The sequence below is a fragment of the Hyla sarda genome, chromosome 3 (genome assembly GCF_029499605.1).
Source record: "Hyla sarda isolate aHylSar1 chromosome 3, aHylSar1.hap1, whole genome shotgun sequence".
Classification (NCBI taxonomy): Eukaryota; Metazoa; Chordata; class Amphibia; order Anura; family Hylidae; genus Hyla; species Hyla sarda.
Window position 1 is genome coordinate 170,119,913 of NC_079191.1, and position 12,569 is coordinate 170,132,481.

The window sequence follows — 12,569 nt, forward strand, 5'->3', positions numbered from 1 at the left end:
AGCAGCAGTGGCCTGGATGTTAATATGTTAATTACACCCTGGAATCTATGCTTGTTCTGAAGAAGAGCATCACAATGTTTATACACCAGAGGATGCTTAATTTAATCCGTGTTTTCACACTGTGAAGGAGCCTCCGGTATACAGCCATGGAGTGCATTGTACGAAACCCTTTAATGTAACAAACATTATAGAAACATCACTGCAGAAATAATAACCCAAGATAATATACACATATTTAATATATCGATTCCTTAACTCGGACAAGTTTTAGGCCTGAATGTAGTGGTATTGTTATTTCGGAATATAGAATGCAGAATTACAGGTTCTAGATTATCACACTGCACAACACAATACTGTCTGTAGAGGGCGGGGCATAGCTTTGTCTACCTATGCCTGTCTTTCTATTCATTTTTAAATTATCAAATTTTTTTTGCACCTATTTTGGAAGCCTTCTAAAGCTCACTATGAAAGTCAGCAATTTAGTTTCTCAAAGTAGAAGGATTTTGTGTTCCCTATACAGGTAAAAACTGCTTTTTAATCCATAACTTTTTTGGATTTCATATTACTGTGCATACTTATCAGAAAAACTTATTCTGATATCTTTCATGCTCATTTTAAATGCCTAAAACACTTTCCCATAGCTTGCATGTTAACATTTTCACATCATCTTACCCATTCCTGAAATATCAATGATAGGTGATTACAGTGGATTTCCTTTAGTTTTTTTTTTTTTTGTTTTTTTTATTAGTTAAAAATTTCTTTTGTCTTTCTGTTACGTACTTATTCTACATTTCACAAAATGATGGTTCTCCAGAGACAAGGGGCAGGCCTCCCTGGCATTGTATTCTGAAGATGATGGGGGAAATTGAGGCTCCTGTTGCACAGATAAGGGGCGTCAGTTGCTGGGACTGGGGAAGGAATAAAAGACAGATTATACAGAAGTACAATAGAGCTTGTGCACGGTTATCATTAGGTGCTGCATAGCTGTGATAACAATGCTCATATCCAACCTCAGACACCAATGAGATCTGGAAATTCATTAAAATTTGAACACGTTTAATGTCACAGTCTCCGTAGCAAATAAAGATTTGCACTGGCAGTCAACAAGTTAGAGCCTGTAAGGGGTGAATGGATACTTTGGTTTTAGATGAATGCCAATGCTAGGTTAGGTCGTCCACTTTTTCACATACATTGTGACATGTAATAACATGTATTTTTAGACATTAGTTTGTAACAGTTTAGGATTGACCCGATAGGGTTAGTGTTCACACACTAAAAGGCATACTCTTACACATCTGACTGTATTATGCCTAACACAAGGTCTGAGGGGGCAAGACAGGGATTCTCTCTTCGGTTTTCTTCAAGACCCCATGTGAAGCATTGCCCCTTTTGCAAAGTCCAATTCACACAAAGGAACGAGAGAGTCCGACACTGCTGATGATACCAATAAACACTCTATTCACATATGCCAGCTGCTCCATGTGGAACACTAGTGGGGTGCACTCCAATAGCGTAGATACAAATGGCATGAAGTGAGAAAAACAGAAGGATGCACTCACCCCATTAGCTAGCTTGAAGACATTTTTTTCATAGATAGCATACAAGGATACGGCGTGTAGATACAGAGGAGCGGCATCACAGCCTGAGCTGTGAGGCCACTCCTCTGTATATACCCGCCGTACCTTTGTAGGCTATCTATGAAATACATTTCTTCAAGCAAGCTAATCGGGTGAGTGCATCCTTCTGTTTTTCTCAATTCATTGCCCCTTTTGCATTTGTACTAGGTATAACAGTATAAAAGTTTTACCCAGATTGCTCTATTGATATCTGTTTTACAATATTATTTTGTGCTTATAGTAGTTATTGTAACTGCAGTCTAAAAATATCTGGTTATAAGTCAACAACTTTGGGGAGGACCATGATAGACAAAATGTCTATTATAATTTTGATCTTATTTAAAAAAATTTTTAAAAATACTTGCTCAAGGTTCACATAAGTTCATTGTATAACAAGGGTCAAGAAAACCCTTGTTATGTGTCTTATTAGGCCACCTTTATCTCATACCAGTAACCCTGTCCAGTGAGGCTTGCATCACTACAGAACTCAAGGGACATGACACTGGGCTTTCTGTAATTGGTCACACTCAAGCATTATGGTTCCACTTCTCTCAACTTATTTAGATTTCCCTTCGGTGAAGCCATGGGGTTAGATCACTGGGGTTTGACAGTGTGATCTAGGATATGAGAATATGGTTATGGTGGCCTAGGCCATTAGAGCTTTTTTTATGTGTTTGGGAGCTAAAAAGACCTGTTCTATAGGAAAAATGTCTTCAAGTTGCATAAAATATCTGATAAACTACTGCATAGCATAGCTATTTGTAAATCATGGAAAGAGTTGCTTTAGTACAATATAATTTTGTGGGATCATTTCAAAAGTTTAGAGCTACGTTTCTGTAGCTATGTTTAAACAGATTTTGTCCAAATGCAGTGGTGTCCGCTCACCTCCGGAGCCGAATCTCCGACACACCTGTGCTGTCACGGACCCGCCGGTCCCGCCCCGGCTTCAACAGCGTATAGAAGGAAGGATTGTCCGGCACCAGGTATGCTCTAAAAGATTGCTTTTATTCATGCCATAGCAAGGAAACAGACATCACAGGACTGTGGTAATCTGACGCGTTTCGCTCTCTCTTGAGCTTAAACGTAGTCTACGTTTAAGCTCAAGAGAGAGCGAAACGCGTCAGATTACCACAGTCCTGTGATGTCTGTTTCCTTGCTATGGCATGAATAAAAGCAATCTTTTAGAGCATACCTGGTGCCGGACAATCCTTCCTTCTTTAAACAGATTTTGATGCATGTGTTCAAAGATAAAAATCCACAGCAAAGATTTACCACATATAGTGGCATTCTACAGTATGTGATATACTGAACTAATAAATACATTTATGTTAAATAGTTTGCACAATATGGCCATGTACCAAAATGCTGACAAAACATAATCCCAACCTGTGGGGTGGCAATAATTTTCTTATCCCCTATCCACAGGATAAGGGAGAAGTAGCTGAATGCGGGGGATCCGACAACTGGGACGGGGCCCGGCGCTCAGTGAGGAACGCATGCTGCAGCCTGTACTATCTCCATTCATTTCTATGGGACCACTGAAAAGACCCAAGTACAGCTCTCGGGCCTCATCGGCTCTCCCATAGAAATTAATAGAGTGTGTGCTGTCTACCGGTTATACGACACACGATCCTCACTGAGAGAGCTGGGGTGCCCTCCCGGTGATTGCGGGGAGCCCTAGTTGTCGGACCCCTCGCGATCAGTTACTTAACCCCTAATCCTGTGGACAGGAGATAAGTACATTGTTGCCAGAATATTCCTTTAATTGTCCCAGTAAAATCCATCATATGCCTCTATCACTACTGGAAGAGTGAGAAGGGACATGATAGTAAGGGGGAAAAAACCTCCTCAGAGATTACTCCATATGTATGGTGGCAAAATGCTGTCTCTTAGAATGGTGTCACGCCCCCTCCTATAGACATGAATGAAAAGGGAGAGACATGACGTCAAAAAAACGGCCTTCTGAAGCTGGCATTCTGAACATAAATGTTCAGAACCCTCCGCGTTCAGACATCTTATCTCCTATCCTTCGCATAGGGGATAAGATATCTAGGGGTGGAAACCCCCTTTGAGACCGGAGTGTGAGACACTGGTATTACATATTAAATTTCCCCTAATACAAGTTAAAAAAAGATGTATCATTTATGTATAAAAGCATTTCTTTGTGGTTTGAAAAAACTAGTAAACTTAAGCTTGAAATCCTTTAACACTAGTTTTTTTTAGAAATCAAAAATCAAGATAAAAGACAGTTTTAAACGAGGAACAGACATTATTTTCTCATGTTACACACCGTAAAATTGATTAGAATGCAGCTGAGTTTATTGTCTTGTGTCAACCAGTTTCAGTCCTAAGAAAGGTATTGTCTCTCCAGAGATTTGTGACTAGATGTTGAACTGTTTCAATAGCTCTACAGATCAATAGCTCTAAGGATAACCTTCTGCTTCACTTTAATTATGTGGCATGTCAGGCAGATTGTGTTCATTGGGTGTTAAATTCCACAGTGTTTTCATTGCACTGTAAAACAACACTTCATTTCATCATGTTCTCAAAGTAACAACAAAAATCATACATATATATATATATATATATATATATATATATATATGAGAAAGCAAAAGTATACCCTTTTTGAATTCTATTTTTTTTTCATATCAGGATATAATAAAAAAAAACACCAAGTCTTAAAATTAAATGCAACCTCAGATGTTAAATACAACCTCAGATAAACTATAACACAGGACAAATTACACTGTCATTATTGATTTAATAAAAACAAGGCCAAATGCAGAAGAAGTGTGTGAAAAATGAATTATACCCTTAAAGGGGTACTCCGCCCCTAGACATCTTATCTCCTATCCAAAGGATAGGGGATAAGATATCTAATGACGGGGGTCCCGCGATCTCTCTGCAGCACCCGGCATTCCTTTAGAACGCTGGCTGCAGTGCCTGAAGCTCATGACATCACAGCCACGCCCCCTCAATGTAAGTCTTTGGGAGGGGGCATAGCAGCTGCCACGCCCCCTCCCATAGACTTGCATTGAGAGCAGCGTGACATCACAGGAGGGCGTAGCCATGACATTACGAGCCTTCGGCGCAGCATCTCTATTCATCAGGCACGGAGCAAAGTTTGCTCCATTCACTGGATGACTGGGGTGCCACAGCAGAGATTGCGGGGGTCCCTATCCTTTGGATAGGGGATAAGATGTCTAGGGGTGAAGTACCCCTTTAATGCTTCCATAAAGGTAGTGGCCAGGTGCTGATAACCAAATGCCCTTGATTTATTGGTCATCAGCAAGTGTGAACACTTATATAAAAGCAGAAGTTTTGGTAGTTTACCCCCTAAAGGGGAACTCCAGTGGAAACAAGTAGAAAAATTTTTTTCCATGGGAGTTCCCCTTTAACCTCTTAAGGATTCAGCATTTTTCAGTTTTTGCATTTTCTTTTTTTCCTCCTTAACTTTTAAAAATCATAACCCTTTCAATTTTCCACCTAAAAATCCATATCATGGCTTATTTTTTGTGCCACCAATTCTACTTTGCAGTGACATTAGTCATTTCACCCGAAAATCCATGGCAAAATTGAAAAAGAAATCATTCTGCGACAAAATTGAAGAAAAGACACCATTTTGTAACTTTTGCGGGCATCCGTTTCTATGCAGTGCATTTTTCTGTAAAAATGACACCTTATCTTTATTCTGTAGGGCCATACAGTTAAAATGATATCCTACTTATATAGGCTTGATTTTGTCGTACTTCTGGAAAAAATCATAACTACATGCAGGAAAATGTATACGTTTAAAAATGTCATCTTCTGACCCCTATAACTGTTTTTTTTTTTCCCGCATACTGGGATGTATGAGGGCTAATTTTTTGCACTGTGATATGAACATTTTATCGGTCCCATTTGTGTTTTGATCAGACTTTTTGATCGCTTTTTAAAAATCTTGAAATGGTATAAAAAGTGACCAAAAAGACGCTATTTTGGACTTTGGATTTTTTTTTTACGTGTACGCCATTGACTGTGCGGTTTAATTAACAATATGTTTTTATAGTTTGGACATTTACACACCCAGTGATACCACATATGTTTATATTTATTCTTATTTACATTGTTTTTTTATGGGAAAAGGGGGGTAATTCTGACTTTTATTATGGAAGGGGTTAAATCACATTTATTAACACTTTTTACCCCAATGTTAGGGGGTTATAACACTGCATACACTGATCTCTTACACTGGCCATTGCCATGCAATAGCAAGATATTGAGCAGTGTAATCGGCGCTTGACTGCTCCTGCCTGGATCTCAGGCATGGAGCAGTCATTTGGACTGCAAGGAGGCAGGTAGGGGTCACCCTGCTTTCCTGCAAGCTGTTCGGGGCGCCACAATAAAATCTCCCTATTTTTATCACTTATAACCACTTAATTTTTCCGCATACGGGGATGTATGAAGCAGCAATTTTGACTAAAAAGCAGCAATTTTGTACTTTTTTATTTATTTATTTTTACGTTTACAGCGTTCACCGTGCGGGATCATTTACCTTCCATTTTGATAAATCGGAAATTTACGCATGCGCCAATACCAAATATTTTTAATAATTATTTTTTTTTACCTTTTTTGAAATAGGGAAGAGGGGTGATTTAGATTTTTATTGGAAGGGGGGGGGGATTTTAAATTTTTTTTAAACTTTTTTTTACTTTTATTTTTAACTCATTATGTCCCCAGTGAGGACTATTCATGACAATCAGTAGATTGCCAATACTGTTCAGGGCAATGCATAGGCATAGCACTGATCAGTATTATCAGCGATCTTCTGCTCTGGTCTGCTGGAAGGCAGATCAGAGCAGAAGACCCAGGGAAGGCAGCGGAGGCAGGGGAGCTTACCTAATCCTTGCGGCCATGCCGCAGGCAATCAGATCAGCGCTTTCAAGTGCCGCACTGCCGCTGATGCCGTGATCTGTATTGATCACGGCATCTGAGGGGTTAATGGCGGACATCAGCGCGATCACTGATGTCTGCCATTGCCGGCGGGTCCCCGGCTGCTGATAGCATTTGGGACCTGCCGCGCGTGACGTGAGCACCGCTCCGATGCTCGTGGTCATGTACATCCTGGAGCACGAAGTACCGCTGCACCATTACATGCTTTTACATCTGTGGTTGTTAAGGGATTAATGTTATCAAGCACTTGTGTGTGAGTAAACATAATGTCAAGGAAATAATCTTAGAGAATATATTGTTGCTGCTTATCAATCTGTAAATGGTTATAAGGCAATTTTTCAAACAATTTGAAGTACATTCATTCTACAGTGAGAACAAATGCAAGACAGTTGTCAATTTTCCAAGTGTGGATATACCAGAAAATTTACCCCACGTGCAGTGCTCAGAGACATTGCATTAAAAAAATGTTTAAAAAAATCCAAGAGATCTACAATACAGACACTATTGGCCTCAGTTAGCTTTTTAAATGTTCCAAATCATGACAGTACATTGAGAAAAAGACTAGTATGGCTAGTTTTCAACGTTTGCCAGGAGAAAACCTATTCTTTCTTAAAAGAACATGTCAGCACAGCTGATTCTTAAGTTAAACAAAGCCTAACACTTATGGAACAAAATCCTTTAGACAGAGAAGACCAAAGTGGAGATGTTTGGCCATAATTAACGGTGGCACATTTGGTGAAAACCAAATACAACATCGGCACAAACATCTCATCTCAAGCAACTTGGTGAAGGGGGTGGTGATTTGGGCTTCTACTGATGTGGAGTCGCTGGTCACGTTAATGCTCTGCATAGAGCACTTGTGTTGAGCGCGAATATTCGAAATGCTAATTTTTCCCGCAAATATCGGCACTTCCTGATTAAGCGAATATTTAGAATATAGTGATATTTATTCGTAATCACAAATATTCTTTTTTTTAATGCACATATTTATGCAAATATTTATGTGAATACTGGCACTTCCAGACTGCACACTGATCCCTCCCTTCTTTTAGGTGAAAAATATAATTGCGCATGTGCGAATATGCAAATTTGGCAAACATAGGATGAATATTCGTCCATATATTCGTGAAATATCACAAATTCGAATATGGCCCCTGCCGCTCATTATTATAGAGCACATTCCACAGACCATGTTTATGTAATTTGAACCAGCCAGGCCCTGCCTCTAGCACACAATTTACTGAATTCAACAGAGGATCTTCTAGGGGACATATTTCAGGATCTACTGGCATATTTTACAAAGTGACCCCTCGTTGGACTCCTGTTCACCCAGGTGTATTGGGTTTAGCGTGGGTGAACAGGCTGACAGTTTTCCTTTAAAGTTATACAATTTTGAATATAATTCAGAAAATGCACTATGCCAAGACAACCATTGCAAGGCCATCAATATATAAGTTTGTGATCTATGGAATGTATGTAAAGAAGCAGGAACTATCAAAGGCTTAAATCCCTGATCCTGTACACTTGCATTGCTGCTCACGTAAAGTGTACCTCTAGCGCTTTCTTGGCAAATGACTGTCGTGCAACATTGTGCGCAATAGTCATTTGTCTAAATGCAATGCATTACACAATCAGCTCCTAAATACCTGAACGGGTGCTTTTCTCCATGTTCCCTGCCAGTATCAGCTCTATATCACTTTGCTCTATAAGACACAGCTTCCCCATCCATAGCAACCATCTCTAGCAGCGAGACTCATGCTCGTGCCATAGAATTACATAGAGTTGCTTCAGCGATGTTGTATGTCAGGTCCTACTGAGAAGACCTGTCTTAGAAATGGTAATGAGCAGAGGAACATAAGTCGATGGAAAAAAGAGATGAGGAAAACAGACATACGTTAGGATGACCTGTTTTTACATGAGGGACATGAGGGACTTACGGTACTTTTGCACATAGTATTGGTCATCAGTCCATCATGCTTTCGCATTTTATCACTTACTAGCTGAGTACCCGCCGCTGCCCGGTTTTTCCTACCTTATCCTTGTGGGGGAGGAAAAGCAACAAAGGAGGAAGCTTTTGTCCTCATATCCCGTCCCTAAATCCTGACCCCATATCCCCTTCTCATATCCCGATCTCAAATCCCCTCATATTCTGACCTCATATCCTGTCCTCATATTTTGTTCTCATATCTCGACCCCATATCCCGTCCCCATATCCCGTCCCTAGATCCTGTCCTCATATCCTGTCCCTATATCCTGTCCCCATATGCCGACCTCATATCCCAACCTCATATCCTGTTCTCATGTCCTGTCCTCATATCCCATCCTCATACGCCGACCTCATATCCCCACCTCATATCCCAACCTCATATCCCGACCTCATATTCCGAGCACCTATGCCGTCCTCATGTCTAATCCCCATTTCTAATCCTCTTATCCCATCCGCAGGTGGGGCTGCATTGTGGTAAAGATATTGTAAAATGAAAATAAAAGGAGGGTGGCTTAAAAGGTGGGCATGTCTGTGAGATGGGACATGGCATGCAGGGAGAGTGTGGCTTACCAGCTGGACTGACATATTCACCAGGAGAAGCAGAGCGGAGCTTGCTGAGTAAGGCACCAGAAGTCCTATATACTTGCATGGGACTTGAAACAAAAACCCCATCCTTCACATATGGGGGCAGGTTAGGGGTTAATCTAACTATTATATATTTTTATTTGACATATAAGTTACATGTGACCAATTGTTACGCCGAGCGCTCCGGGTCCCCGTTCCTCCCCGGAGCGCTCGCCTCATCCTCGTTGCTGCAGCGCCCCGGTCAGATCCACTGACCGGGTGCGCTGCGGTCCCGCCTCCAGCCGGGATGCGATTCGCGATGCGGGTGGCGCCCGCTCGCGATGCGCACCCCGGTCCCCGTACCTGACTCGCTCTCCGTCGGTCCTGTCCCGGCGCGCGCGGCCCCGCTCCCTAGGGCGCGCGCGCGCCGGGTCTCTGCAATTTAAAGGGCCAGTGCACCAATGTTGGTGCCTGGCCCAATCTTCCCAATTACCTATTAGTGTGATCACCTGTGTACTTCCCTATATTACCTCACTTCCCCTGCACTCCCTTGCCGGATCTTGTTGCCTTAGTGCCTAGTGAAAGCGTTCCCTTGTCTGTTCCTAGCCCGTGTTCCTGACCTCCTGCCGTTGCCCCTGACTACGATCCTTGCTGCCTGCCTCGACCTTCTGCTACGTCCGACCTTGCTTCTGCCTACTCCCTTGTACCTCGCCTATCTTCAGCATCTTCAGCAGCCAGAGAGGTGAGCCGTTGCTAGTGGATACGACCTGGTCACTACCGCCGCAGCAAGACCATCCCGCTTTGCGGCGGGCTCTGGTGAAAACCTGTAGTGGCTTAGAACCGGTCCACTAGCGCGGTCCTCGCCAATCCCTCTCTGGCACAGAGGATCCACCTCCTGCCAGCCGGCATCGTGACAGTAGATCCGGCCATGGATCCCGCTGTAGATCCTACACTGGTCGCCCAGCTAGCCCTAAAGATCGCCCAACGAGATCAACAGCTGGCATACTTGACCTCCGAGGCACTGCGTATTCAGTCACAGATACAGCAGCTGCAGATACAGCAACAGCTACAGCTGCAACTACCATCTCCTCCGCCGGCTCCTGCAACTCCTCCGCAGCAACCGGCTGTTCCTAACCCCTGCTTGTCCCTGCCGGACAAATTTGGCGTAAAGATCGCCCAACGAGATCAACAGCTGGCATACTTGATCTCCGAGACACAGCGTCTTCAGTCACAGTTACAGCAGCTGCTGCCGCAGATACAGCAACTTCAGTCACAGCAGCTGCTGCCGCAGATACAGCAACTTCAGTCACAGCTACAGCTGCAACAACCATCTCCTCCGCCGGCTCCTGCAACTCCTCCGCAGCAACCGGCCGTTCCTAACCCCTGCTTGTCCCTGCCGGACAAGTTTGATGGGGACCGCAATGATTCTGCCACAGCCACAGTCCAGTCCTTCTTCGCTGAGGTCCGTGGTGTCTTCGAGGAGCCTGCCCGAGCTTCTTCTGCCGAGATTGCCCTGCTGAACCTGGAACAGGGTGTTTCTTCCATTGGCGAGTACGCCATTCAGTTCCGTGCTCTTGCTTACGAGTTGTCCTGGAATAGTGAGGTTCTCTGCGCGACCTTTAAAAAAGGCCTATCCAGCAACATTAAAGATGTTCTGGCCGCACGAGAGACTCCTGCTGACCTACATGAACTCATTCATCTTGCCACTCGCATTGACATGCGTTCTTCCGGATGGCGTCTGGAGCTCCGCCTGGATATGGACTTTGTTCGCACGAAGCGTTTTTTCTCCCCGGCTCCTCTCTCCTCTGGTCCTCTGCAATCCGTTCCTGTGCTTCCCGCCGCGGAGGCTATGCAAGTTGACCGGTCTCGCTTGACACCTCAAGAGAGGACACGACGCCGCATGGAGAATCTTTGCCTGTACTATGCCGGTACCGAACACTTCCTGAAGGATTGTCCTATCCGTCCTCCCCGCCTGGAAAGACGTACGCTGACTCCGCACAAAGGTGACACAGTTCTTGATGTCAACTCTGCTTCTCCACGCCTTACTGTGCCTGTGCGGATATCTGCCTCTACCTTCTCCTTCTCTACTATGGTCTCCTTGGATTCCGGATCTGCAGGAAAATTTTTTTTGGCCTCTCTTATCAACAGGTTCTACGTCCCTGTGACCAGTCTCGCCAGACCCCTCTACATCTGTTGTATTAACAATAAAAGATTGGACTATCTCATGCGTTTCCGCACAGAACCCCTCCTAATGTGCATCGGTCCTCATCACGGAAAAATTTACTTTTTTTCCCTCAGGTTCTTTGGCCCCAAGAAGAGGGGGAGACCCAAGGGGGGGGGTACTGTTACGCCGAGCGCTCCGGGTCCCCGTTCCTCCCCGGAGCGCTCGCCTCATCCTCGTTGCTGCAGCGCCCCGGTCAGATCCACTGACCGGGTGCGCTGCGGTCCCGCCTCCAGCCGGGATGCGATTCGCGATGCGGGTGGCGCCCGCTCGCGATGCGCACCCCGGTCCCCGTACCTGACTCGCTCTCCGTCGGTCCTGTCCCGGCGCGCGCGGCCCCGCTCCCTAGGGCGCGCGCGCGCCGGGTCTCTGCAATTTAAAGGGCCAGTGCACCAATGTTGGTGCCTGGCCCAATCTTCCCAATTACCTATTAGTGTGATCACCTGTGTACTTCCCTATATTACCTCACTTCCCCTGCACTCCCTTGCCGGATCTTGTTGCCTTAGTGCCTAGTGAAAGCGTTCCCTTGTCTGTTCCTAGCCCGTGTTCCTGACCTCCTGCCGTTGCCCCTGACTACGATCCTTGCTGCCTGCCTCGACCTTCTGCTACGTCCGACCTTGCTTCTGCCTACTCCCTTGTACCTCGCCTATCTTCAGCATCTTCAGCAGCCAGAGAGGTGAGCCGTTGCTAGTGGATACGACCTGGTCACTACCGCCGCAGCAAGACCATCCCGCTTTGCGGCGGGCTCTGGTGAAAACCTGTAGTGGCTTAGAACCGGTCCACTAGCGCGGTCCTCGCCAATCCCTCTCTGGCACAGAGGATCCACCTCCTGCCAGCCGGCATCGTGACACCAATTATTATCAAAATATCTCCAACTGTTTGGAAGTTATGCAGTAATATATATTTCACATAGACTTGTATGGGACTTTAACCCCTTAATGACCAAGCCCATTTTCACCTTAAGGACCAGGCCAATTTTATTTTTGCGTTTTTGTTTTATTCCTCCTCGCCTTCTAAAATCCATAACTCTTTTATATTTCCATCTAAAGACCCATATAAGGGCTTGTTTTTTGCGTGACCAATTGTACTTTGTAATGACAATTTTCATTTTTATTGGGGGAGGGGATTTTTCACTTTTTTTTTACTTTTCCATTTTTCAACTTATTTTTTACACTTTTTATGTCCTCATAGGGGACAATCTATAGGAATCCTTTGATTGCTAATACTGTGCAGTGCTATGTATAGG

The 12,569-nt window shown here is 44.2% G+C and overlaps 1 long non-coding RNA gene across 1 annotated transcript in view; it reads right to left on the bottom strand.

Annotated features, from left to right (window-relative positions):
- Positions 1 to 771: 771 nt before the first annotated feature.
- Positions 772 to 12,569, bottom strand: part of LOC130361865 (uncharacterized) — a 77,828-nt gene continuing 66,030 nt past the window's right edge. The window contains exon 4 of the long non-coding RNA XR_008891185.1: positions 772 to 908. This is a non-coding gene — a long non-coding RNA (uncharacterized LOC130361865). The remainder of the gene's footprint in view (positions 909 to 12,569) is intronic.